The sequence below is a fragment of the Natator depressus genome, chromosome 8 (genome assembly GCF_965152275.1).
Source record: "Natator depressus isolate rNatDep1 chromosome 8, rNatDep2.hap1, whole genome shotgun sequence".
Lineage (NCBI taxonomy): Eukaryota > Metazoa > Chordata > Testudines > Cheloniidae > Natator > Natator depressus.
The window spans coordinates 1,735,930-1,748,099 of NC_134241.1; the positions used below are offsets into that span (position 1 = coordinate 1,735,930).

A 12,170-nucleotide genomic window follows, 5' to 3' on the forward strand; every position below is an offset into this window, starting at 1 on the left:
CCTACTCCCTTCTCTTCCGCTCCAAACCGAAGCAGACAACCCCCTCCCCGCCCCCCAGCCCATGAATTAACCGACCCCCCCCTCCTTTCACTTGGCCTTTCCCCTTTTCTTTTACATTTCCAGCTCTGCTGATCCCACTGAAAACACACAGCTGGAGTTTACACGGCAATCCGGCCTCACACCCGACCCAGCAGAGAGTCCGGACAAGGCCAGATCCACGTGCTTAGAAATGATTTATAGCCAATATCCCCGCCTTTGCTGCGTGTTTGCTAGCGGGACTAAGTGAGGGCTGGCTGGGGGGCCCCTACCTCTGCGCCTGTCATGAGCCGTGGCTGGGGCCGAGAGCTCATCGGGGAAGCTAAGGGCAGTGGTTTGTGTGCGGCTCTGAGAAAAAACAACGTGGAAAGAATTAAAATGTCAAAGGAGGAAAATCTGTTGACAAGTGGGGATTTCCTTTACACTCCCCGGCTGTGTCTCCATCTGCCAAGTAAGGTGCTATCCTCGAAAGAGATCAAATGCTTCGGGAGGCAGCCAAGGTGAGGGGGGGACCTGTGCGCTGGTATCGAAGAGCGAGCAAGTGGGCCCTGCAACCCAGGGGCCTGGTGGCGCAAGGCCTGGCCGTGGGCGTAGCTGTGTTTGCATTTCCGTAGCCAGGCATGTGGGCGCCTCTGCACGTGTGCCTGTCCCTGCGGGGCACACCTCTGTGCACGCCTGTGTCCTGGGGGGTGTGGGCACGTCTCTGGGTGTCCGCGTGCCCAGGGTTAGAACGCAGGGCTCCGGGCGTGCATCTGTGCATATTGGCAGGCATCTGCGTGTGTGTGCGTGTGTTCCCCGCTACGATAATAACTTCCCCCACATGCTTTTTTCAAACCCCAGGGGCCCAGCCGTGCAAAACGGGCATGAACATTTATCAGCTCAAGCACCACATCTACTCACCCGCCCTTTGTCATGACTGAGGGTAATGGGGGGAAACAGATATTTCACTCCCCCGTGAAAAGATGTCTGGACTCAGCAAGTGGGTGACCAGAGCCCGGCAGTCACCTTTCCCGGGAGTTCCCAGGGAGGGGTAGCGAAGGGCTGTATGGACACTCGGTAGACAGTGTGGCAATGCGTGTGTGTTCGGGGGGGATGAATGGTAACGTGTACTGAGTGCTAGGTGTGCCCATCAATCTGTATGGTGTGGAGGTGTCACGATACTCATGTTGGTGCATGTGGGTGTGAGAGAGATTTCCAGGGATTTATCCATGGCAGAGAGATGGTGGTGCCTTGAGTGTACATGGGACAGTGAGAGGGTGTCATTGGGTGACATCCCTGGGAGTGGTGGTTTCCTACACCAGGGACAAATTTGGCCCCAGGAGTGTTGAAGACTGAGCTAGCTGGAATTAAATAAGGGCGGGAGGTGTCCCCTCTTTGATACCCTCTTGTGAAGTGCTTCTTCTGTGACACTTCCCTTCCCCTCCCTGCCTCCCCGGGTGGAAGTGACCTACCCACGCTGGCTCTAGAATCCACACACAATGTAGTCGGAACTGTCTTTGTTCAGCGTTAACAACACAGTCGTGAAGGACAGAGCAGAGTTCACCTAGGAACTCTTCCCCTGGCTTGGCTGTCCCTGGGGCTCCTCGCTCAGCACTGCTCAGCCCACACCCAACATCCTCTTTCTGAGCCACCTGCCTCACTGACCCCGCAGAGCCCCTATGATTAATTATGATCAGACCAGGGCCTTGTCGTACTAGGTGCCTCACAAACACGCCATAAGGAGAGAATTCCCTCCCAGTGGAGTTTCCTTCAGTGGGGTCAACCCTGAAGACACTGGTGGCCTGTCACACGCTCTGACACACCCAGAGCACACCCCGATCGAGGCCAGTTACACCATACTACCACGTACACCTGCTTTCCTCCCCTTGTTAGGTCACTGATGAATTTAGCCCAGAGACTCCACGGGGACCTGCTCCCCCTTTTTCCAGGCTGCATTTGGCCCTTGCAGCTCGGAGTGACGGTGCTGAGACGGTGGGGCACCTGCTACTCATCATTTCATTTCTTAGAGGAGGCGAACAGAGGTGTGGACCCCTCTCCCCCACCATGGGGTCTGGCTTGGTGCAGCAGCTCTACACCTGTGTCCCAGCAGCGGGTCCCAGGTCACTGTAGGGATCTAAACTGCACCTGTGCAGTGGCCCCCTCGCTCCCAGCAAGCCAGGTCAACCCCCCTCCCTCACTGCAAAACAACAGACATGCTGCCACGCTTGGCTAGACACACTGCTCACAACCCACTGCCTTACCCTGCCAGCCAGGTGTGGCAGCATGCAAGTGCCCGTGGCCAGTGTGAGGACCAGAGGTGCCCAGCCCAGGACCAGTGGCAGGGGATGAGGGTGAGGGAGGAAGGGTTGGCGCAGTTACTCGGTACCCAGTGCGGGCCGGAGGATGGCTGGAGGTGGGTAAGTCTGCCAGGCCTTTTGCTCAGCTCCCGATGCACACAGCAGTCACACGAGCGACAGCTCAGTGCAAGCGTCTCCCCCAAGGGGCACCCAGGAAACCCCAGGCGAGGGCTGGAGCTGTACCCTCCGGAGCTATTGGAAATGACAGGATTGCTAAAGCGGGGGAGGGACTTCATGAGGTGCCACCTCCGAGCCTCACTGAGCCGGGGCTAAGTACCTGGGCTCCCAGCACAGCCCAGCTGACCAGTCGGAAAGCGTCAGCTTAACGAAGGCTCAGGTCCTGTGAACGAGTGAATGGGGGTCAGCCCACCGAGCGCGCAAAGGGAACCGGAGCTGCTAGGAGCGAGAGCAGGGGGAGGGCTGCATCCATTCTGCAGGCACGGAGGAGTCCAGGAATCGCTCGTCGTGGGTCGGAGTGGGTGCTGGCCTTGCAATGGCCTCCTCGCAGATTCCTAGGCACTTTGGGGGCTTGACAGAAGTGGCACCCCCAATGCATGGAGGGATCCCAGCTTTTCCTGCTTCCTCTCCCTCCTCTGTCCCCGCCACGGGCTCCTCCTGCCGATTGCTTTGCCCGGGGAAGATGCCCTGGGCGAGCTGGAGGCCAGTCGCCCAGGGCAGGAGGGAGCAGGGAGGGCTACCTTGCTTGTTGCCGCAGTGCTCTCCAGGGCAGGGGCTGTGCCCAGGACCCAGGCCAGCGGGGCCCCGACCCACCATCCTCTGGTGCAGAGAGCCACTGCCTGTGGGGACTTCCAGGCCCCATGAGGCCACTTGGCCAGGTGGCTCAAGTGAAGACAGAGCATGGCATGCTGGGACCTGCAGTTTCTTCCAGCTAGCTGTGGCCTGCAGAAGCATAGCAAGCTGCCAACGGAGCCCTGGGCTGGACAAAGCCCAGTTTGCCTCTGATCTACTTGCGCCATTGTGACGGCTCGAGCCGGTGCAATTTTAACCCCAGAGGACGGAGAGAGCGCCCGCTGGAGGGAACATTTCTAAGCAGTGCTCAGCCAGCCAGAACCACGAACGCACAGGGAGAGATGCGACGAAATAGTGGATTTACGCATATCACGAGAAGTAATGACCTTAGAGGCATCAAAACCGACTGAAGAGTAGTAGAGCACCAGGCCCTGGTAGGAGAGGTGCTGAAATGCCGAGGAAGGGCTGTGAATGACATGGCACATTGTACAGAATGGTCTAGGAAAGGGAGATCTGTCCTGAGGAGCAGAGAAGAGGAGTTATCTGCAAAATCCCCGCAAAGGGGGACCAGGTTATTTGTGATAATTGCAGAGGCGGGACACTCCTGTCTACTTGAAAAAGTGTTTTACATTAGCATTTGAACAGGATGAAAAGTGCTTTTGATAAAGTTCCTAGGGAAGAACAGGCTGGATTTTGATTTGGTAGGTCGTGTTCAGACCAGAATTTTGCCTGGAGGAGACTTATTGAGACAGGCTTAGAATACAAGCAGGAGATAGTTTTTAACTTCCTTGATTGTACGAACGCTGTGTCTGCAGAGAAGCCCTGTGGAAGATCCTGGGGCACTCTGGAATTCCAGAACAGACTGTTCACCAGCGCAGGGGCTGAAGAGTGACCATTTCAGGAGCCGTTTGGCAACCATCCGTTGGCCTGTTCCTGCCCGGCGGACGAGTCACTGCCTCAACTTTTTGTTTCAGCCCAAATGCTTCTAAAAGGAGCAAAGTTCCCACCTTTGGGCTTGTTGGTGCATGAAGGGCGATCTTAGTGACTAGACACGATGGTGATGGGCACACTAGAAACTTCTGCAATAGAGCGAGAGCTGCAGGAGCATTTTCCCCCCCGGTGCTCGGCGGCAGGCATAGACCCCAGTGCTTTATCCCAGGGCCTGGGATTGTGGGGGCTTGAGTAACTCGACGCACGTGTGCAAGGTGTGTGTGCGTGTGCACATACAGCTGTGTGCATTGGCAAACACCCCTCCCCCCAGTACATGTGCATGGGAGGCTTGGCAGGCCTAGGCCATGACCCGGCCTCTGGCCTGTGCCTTCCAGGAGCTGACCTCTGGGGCTCTCTTTTCAGCAAACGGCCTGAGTTGGTTCCAAGTGTGTTTTTCATTCAGGTGTATAAGAGTCCTTCACACCCAGCTCCAGACCTTTAGGGGCCCAAAGTCTGAAGGTCTCCGGGCTGGAGCACCAGGCTTGGACAGCTTTTAAGGATGAGCTTCCTGGCCGATTGCTGACCTGTCCAGCAGACAGCCCGGCCTCCTCTCCTGTCAGGGGAGTCCCTAAACTCGACGCTAGTGGGCCTGTCACGGAGTGTGGGGGAGTCCAGGCCCTGCACCCCTCTTCCTGGGATTCACTGAGACTCTCAGCCAGCCAGTAAAACAGAAGGTTTATTGGACAACAGGAACACAGTCCAAAACAGAGCTTGTGGGTACACCCAGGACCCCTCAGTGAAGTCCTTCTGGGGGAGCAGGGAGCTTAGACCCCAGCCCTGGGGTTCCCTGTGTTCCTCCACCCAGCCCCAAACTGAAACTAAACCCACCGAGCAGGTTCCCTGCTGCAGCCTCCGTCCACATTCCTGGGCAGAGGTGTCACCTCCCCCTCCCCCTCCTGGCTCAGGTGACAGGCTCTCAGGTCTCCCGTCCCCAGGGCACATTCCCAGGTCAACACTCCCCCCTCCCTGCTGCGTCACATCGTCACAGGGCCACATTCATCCCTGCGGTCCACAGAACGAGGCCAGGGAGGGATCCGGTGCCGGGCCCCAGACGGCTGCAGAGCAGAGAGCTGCGCGCCGGCAGAGACTGCCTGTCTGTTTTTCTGGGTTCAGTGCCCTGTGCCGGGGTAACGGCCCCTCGGGGGCCAGCAGCGTCTGCCCCATGAAGCAGTTTCATTAGAAACACACAGAATAAATACCATTAAGTAAATTCAGATGCTGAACTAATTCCAGCTGCCAGGCCTCCTGAGGAGCATAACGGCTAATTGACTCTGGCGGAGGACGCCTCCCTCCCCAGCTCCATTCTGCCCCGTGCCATGTGTGGTGCTCGCCAGGCAGTGGTACAGCGCTCAGGCCCAGCTGGGTGGTGCCCCTGGGGCTAACGGGTCATGGGCGCGCCGCGGGTGCCAGCCGCATGCTTTAGTGAGGCGCCCCGGGACGGCCAAGAGAGAATGCCGTCGCTTTATTCCTGCCCGGGTGCCGTAGCACGGTGTCTCCCACGCAGGCGGAGCAAAGCCAGGGAGCGAAGCGTGGAGTGGAATGAGGAGAGATGCCCCTCCTCCCCCCACAAGCGCTCCCCAGGTGGGGGTTTCGGGAGGAGCATGGAGTTTAAGGTTAAAAACCTTCTTTTCCTAGCACATGGGGGAAAACCCCTCAACAGCGACCCACTCCAACAGTGGCAACCCCATGCTTGTAACCCATCCCTCCGATCACGGTGCTTGGGTGACCCCGCCTGTCTGCCCAGCCCTGGATCTGTCCTGCCTAGGAAGATGTCAGGGCCTGGCTCTGCAGAGCTACTGCCGTTTATCCAGCCCATGTCTCACCGCACTCAGCCCAATGGCTCTGTGCTCTCCAGCTGGTTCCAAGGCAAGACTGTGGTCCACACACTGAATAATCGAAATGCCAACATCCACTGGCTCCAAGCCCTGAGCCACACCAAGGTGCCAGTCAGCCTGGGAGGGTGCTGAGCCCGCTCAGCCATATGCCAGTTACAGCCCCATGCCGCTGAGCCAGTAGCAGCTTCTCACTGTTTCATGCCCAGAGAGATCGCAAGGTGCCAGGGACCCCAGTGCACCAGGGCAGCTACGCATCTGTCTTCTCCTCCAGCTCTGCTGGCTCCACGCTGTCCCGCTGCCTGGCAGAAACAGGCAACGGGCGTAGGGCATTTGTCTCGGACTGCGCAGGAAAGGCAGGGATGTGCCGGTGGGAAGGGCGCCCAGAGAGCGCCCCACGGATGGCCGTGCTCCACAGTGACTGTGGCTGGAAGGACACAGCCTGAGTCTGGGGGGCAGAGGAGGGGGCAGCCCCAAGGGGTGGAGTTCGGCTACTTCTGCCTGGAGGAGTCCGAGGAGAAGCCCTGGGACGTTTCACTCCAATGCAGCGGCCGGCAGAATGGACAAGCTCCACGGGAAAGCCCAGGAGAGATGCCCCAGGGCTTCCGGTGTCCGGGGCCAGGGCTGCAGCATGCACCCAGCGTAACAGCAGATCCCCTATGCCTCTGTGCCCTGCCCCCCAGCTCTGCCATGCCCCCTCATGCCTCTGTGCCCTGCCCCCTGGCTCTACATCCTACCCCCCAGCTCTGCCCTGCTCCTGGCTCTACCCTGCCCTGCTCCCCATCCCTCTGTGCCCTGCCCCCCAGCTTTACCCTGCCCCCTCATGCCTCTGTGCCCTGCCCCTGGCTGTGCCCTGCTCCGCCCCCGGGGCCGTGCCCTGCAGTCAGGCGGGGGTTTCCCTCTCCCCCTTGGAGCATGGGAGCTACAGAGCACTGTCCCATGTTCTAAAGGTGCTAAAAACTGGGCCGTGCCTCACTCTGTGCCCAGGCTCCCTTCTGCGCACTAGCGTGAGCGACACAGGCCTCCGGCGGGGGAAGGGAGCACTCCCCGCGGCACTGCTGGGCAGGGGGAAGCTGCCAGCTTGGCCTGCATGGGAGCAGCCACCGTCACACCATGTGGCACCTGCGCTCTCCGGTTTCGGGGCCTGAGCCGCCCTGCCCCGGGTTAGGGGGCCCGGCCTGCCCCTTTGCCCAGGGATTCCAAATGGCCCCCAGGGGATTCTGGTGCCTTCCTCTGTGCAGAGGGGCCTGTGGCTTCCCCCAGGGCAGCAGCGCCATCCCCACCTGGTGCTTTCCCCACCCCCTGGGGCAGGCAGCCCGTCTCCCCAGCAGGGGGCGCCCCGGCACAGCCAGGCAGCCCCCCCCCCCGTGTCACAGCCGCGCTGCCAAGGGCTGCACCGGCGGCCAGGCTTCCTGGCTATGATAATTATTGTTGTTCTCCCCACTCGGCTGCTTGTTGGGTGGGAAATTACAGGCCTCTTCTCATCTGGTGCAGCGAGGCTCCCTTCCCGCACCAACCGCTTCCTTCCCCTTCTCCCCAGGGGGGCCAATGAGCGGTGGGGGGGACAGACACCCCCTAACTTACAGGCTGTGCGGTGGTGCAGAGCTTCAAAGGCAGGGCCAGCCCCATGCAGCACAGTCCCCTCCACCCCCCAGGGCTGCCGGTGCTGGCATCGCTCCCAGCTACCTGCCTTTCTGCTGAAAAATGCACTTTGTTCCCCCCACTTACTCCCCCCCCGCCATGCAGAGATCTCAGCGATGGGCAGACAGGCCTGGGCACCTCCCCGTCCCCTCCCCCCAGACGTGGAGAGATATCACCATTCCTATTTTACAAATGAAGAAACTGAGGCACGAGGGAGGAGGGATTTTTTCTCAAGGTCATGCAGTGAGGAGTCAGTGGTGGGGCAGGTAACAGGACCCAGGAGTCCTGACCCCCAGTCCACTGCCCTGAGCAGTATGTCGAGCCTCCTTCCAGGGCCAGGCGTAGAGCCGGAGAGTCCTGGTCCCCCGTTCTCTGGTGATGGGTAACAGCTCCCCCTCCCTGAAGGCCCTGGCCAGCGGGGTCCCGCAGGGATCCAGACTCTCCTCACTTCCCCTCAATAGCTACCCGAGACCACTGCAGGGAGAGGGAGACACCACAGGCTTGGCTGCCAGGCCACGCACCCGTCTCAGTCTCAACCAACCCAACCACTGGCCCTACCAAACGGCCAGGCAGCCGTGGCCGGCAGGAGAGCAGCTCCTGGAGGGAGAGCAGCTAGTGCCCGCCGAACCCAGCCAAGACCAAAGCAGTGCTGGTCGGAGAGGGGGCATGCGCGTCTCTGCCTTCCATCAGGGCTCACGGCCCCGGTCATCAGGTGGCACGAAGCCGCGGGGGCCCACTGGACTCCTCGCTAAGCTTGGATGACCAGGCTGCATCAGTTTCCAAAAATGTCTTTCGCCTCTAGCTCGCCAGGGAGGGTCATCCCTTCCTCCTGGGTGAGCATGTGGCCACAGGGATCCCTGCGCTCCTCTGAGAGTGGGCAGAGCCCAAATGCAGGATGGAGCGCGAGAGCCGGGGACAAAGCTGCCTCTCCCCAGGGAGCCGGCTGGGGGACGATTTTCCAGCCGTGGCCAGGGGAACCCTGAAGCTGGCCAGCTTCAGGAAATGTTGCAAAAACCTTCCCCTTTGGAAATGCCTTTCTACCATGGATAACACTGGCACTAGGAACCCCCCTTTGAGTCCTACACCCCGCTCACCCCCCAAAACAAAACACCAATGAGCCAACTGAAAAAACCCAACAACCCTAGCCCAAGCTGACAAGGGAGATGTGCCAGAGACTCCAGGAAGTCCACTAGGTTTCTGATTGTACATGGAAGGCCCGCAGATACCATGGGGGTGGGAGCAGCATAAAGCCCCAAGACAGATGGCTCGAGTGTCCCCTCCCCACCGCTCACTCTGCTCTCCTGGCAGCTTGGCGTTCCCTTAGATTCCCTGTGTTTCTGGTTGCCAGACGCTGATAGCCACCCCCAACACCTTTCCGGAACCAGCTCGTTTGCTTCCTTTACACGGCACTGCCAGTAGAGGGAGCTCACGAGTGCCACGCACTGTTTTTGTGTAGGTCCTGCACAAATGTATTGTTCTCAGCAATGGCAGCCCTTCTGGACGAGGGGGGAAATTCAGGTCTGTTGTGAGTGGGAGAACGGGAGGAAAGGAGGTCAAGGAACCCCCTGCCCCTGTGCACCCACACTGGATCAGAGCGGATCTGGGAGCCAGTGCTCCCACAGATACTAGCCGGGGGCTGGTCTAATGCATTAGGTGGCCCTCCATGGCCCAAGTCGGACGGGGGTATGGTTAAGTCCCTTTGGAAGCACATGGCGGGAGGAGTGCCGCTGTCTCCAGGTGACCCCCCCACACTTCCTCCCAGCACGGTCAGCATTTGGCCAGGCTCTGTTTAGAGTCTAGGTGGGGTTTGCTTCAACCCCCTCCTGATTCTTCAGGGCTGAAAGGAGAAAACTGTGCAGTTTGGTCTCGGCACAGAGCCTGCCTGGGGCTGAAGGGTGCCTGGTTAGAAGTTACCTCGACAATGGCTCCAATTAGCAGCCGCCACTGATTGCCATCCCCACTCCCTGCTGCGGCCAGTGTTCTGTTCCTGTTTTAATTCTAATCAGCAGGAGAAATGGATTTAAAAGAAGGGGCCATTTAATCGGCATGTAGCAGCTGTGTGCACGCCAGCTGGAGAGGGGCCTCCGCAACACCGGCAGGTTGTTCCTGAAAGCCACCTGCCTTTGCCGGGCATGGGGTGTGCATGGGGCCGCCTTTGTGCTGCTGTGTGGTGAGGGCTTTGTGTGTGCGCACGCCTCTCCCACGTGTGTGCGCATGCCTCGCCTGTACGTGTGTGTGCGCACGCCTCTCCCACACATGTGCACACCTCTCCCTGGGTGTGTGTGTGTGTGTGCCTACGCCTCTCCTTGCATGCGTGAGCGAGTGTGCTCACACCTCTCCCGCGTGCGCGTGTCTGACAAGGCTACAGCCGACTAACCTGGGGTGGTTGGAGGAAGCTGGAATTCAGCCCCGGCTCCGTAATGGGGTGGGGGAAGAGAGCAGCAGCTCAGTCTGCGAGACGGGATGAGGGCCAAGGGGGCTGGAGCAGAGGGTGGGACAGGGGCACCCAGCCCATAGACCCCGTGCTCTGTGGCTCCCCCCGCCCCGCCTGGCTGCCCAGTGGGAGCCACGCCCAGGGCCCAGCCCCAGGCAACCTATAGGGCTCGGCAGCCTGAGGCAGCCCGGCTCTTCCTGTGCCCCTGGGGCTGGCTCCAGATGCCAGATCCTTTCAGCACGAAGCTGCCCCGCCCACCCTTTCACCTCAAACGGATCCATCTCCGGACCCCTCCCTGGTCCTGGGGGCTCCTCCCCCCGCTGCCTGCTGGCTTCTCGCTCACGTGCTGCTCAGCATTCGCCGCGCTGACACTTAGCAACTGAACGAGGCATTCGCTTGCCTGCCCGGCGTGGCCCCCTGCAGTGCTTCCTCCACGCGGTGCCCAGGGCGGCAGGGCGGGGCGCAGGCTGCAGAGCTAAGGACCCCCCAGGAGGGACCGGCCGTGCCCCCAGAGAGCCCCAGGCTCAGCTCTGCACAGGAGCAGGGCAGAGCCCACGGATGGGTCCCTCCGGGGCCAGCCAGAGCAGGGAAGTCACGGCCCGGCCTTCAGCTGCCCCCAAGACCAGCTGGGTTACTCCCAGCAGACGCTCGGACACTCGCCCGTGACCCGGGCACTCCCACCTACGTGTGCACACACAGGTGTGCTCCCAGCCCCCTGCTCGCAGAGTCTCCTACCCCCTGGACACACCCCAGCCCCTTGCACTGCACTCTGCTGCTCCCCAGCGGCTCCCGCTCCTGCTGCGAGCTTGGCCCCCGCATGGTGCTGCGTGACCAGCACATCGCTTCCTGGGACACGGGGCGCAGACAGCTGGTTAGGTCAGTGCTGATCCGGTCCCAGCACTTATGGGGCTCCAAAGGCAGAGGCAGGGAACCGAGGTGTGAGTGCTCTGGGGGGCAGAGGGGGGCTCCAGCAGCCAGCACTCCGGGAGTGGCGGGGTAAGTGGGGGTGCAGGGTGTTGCAGGGGCCTCGGCTGGCTAAGGAGCCAGGAGGGGAGCGATGAGGCTTTGCCATTCATCGGCCTGGGCTCAGCACTGAGGACTCGTTGGCTGAGGATGGATGGGCGCCCCCCATCCCGGCACTGGGCAAGGAGAGCGACAAGGCAGGTTGGGTGGCTGGATGAAGGAAGAGTCAAGGATTTTGGTTTCTTCATTCCCCCCTCACCTGGCATACACCTGTCTGCTGCCCCCCTTTGCCTGGTATATATGTGAATGGCAGCCCCTTACTGAACCCCTGCCTGGAATATACCTGTCTGCCAGCTCCCCTTCCCCCGCCTGGCATACACCTGCCTGCCAGTCCCTTCCTGAGCCCCTGCCTGCAATACACCTGTCTGCCAGCTCCCCTTCCCCTGCCTGGCATACACCTGCCTGCCAGCCCCTTCCTGAGCCCCTGCCTGGAATACACCTGTCTGCCAGCTCCCTTGCCCTGGCCTCTCCCCCCTGCCACCTGAGCATCATGCTCTGTTTTCCATGTGCTTTATTTTGGGCCAATGCTTTGGAGCATGAATCTGTAGTCCCAGGCTGAGCCCCGATACCCAACGCATTTGGGGGACCTCCCCCGCAGGGCACCCTCCTGTGTTGGGGCAATGCCCTGACCAGGAGATCAGCATGAGGGGACAATGGGGACGACTCCTGGTCCCAGCTCCCCACAACCCCTGCCCAGCGTCGGGCAGAACCTGCCCAGGAAGGCAATGGCTGGGAGTGCCAGCAGCACTGCTCAGGCCGTGTGATCACTGGATCTCTTGGGCTCCTCTGGACTGTTCTGCCCCAAGGCCAGGGCAGGACCCGGAGCACGAGCCAATCCCATGTCCTCTGCACAGCACAGCTTGCTCCTCCTGGCACCCAACCCAGAACACACCTCTCTGGGGAGCCTTCCCTGACGCCACGGGGCACGGGGCTGAGCTGGCTCCAGGGGCGTCTGCAATGGACTCTGAAACAAGTCCCCTTGCTGAGCCCCTGGAGACTTGCTGGCACAGGTGGGCCCATGCCAAGGGCCCTTTCCATCCCCTCCAAGGCAAGTCACAGTGCGGAGGGAGCAGGATTGGCGCTGTGATGCCCTGTCTCTGCCAGCAGCCGGGGCGGGCCGGGGGGCGG

At 60.7% G+C, this 12,170-nt stretch overlaps 1 protein-coding gene across 1 annotated transcript in view; it reads right to left on the reverse strand.

Annotated features, from left to right (window-relative positions):
• Positions 1 to 12,170, reverse strand: part of CPLX2 (complexin 2) — a 67,553-nt gene that overhangs the window by 19,114 nt on the left and 36,269 nt on the right. The window lies entirely within an intron of this gene.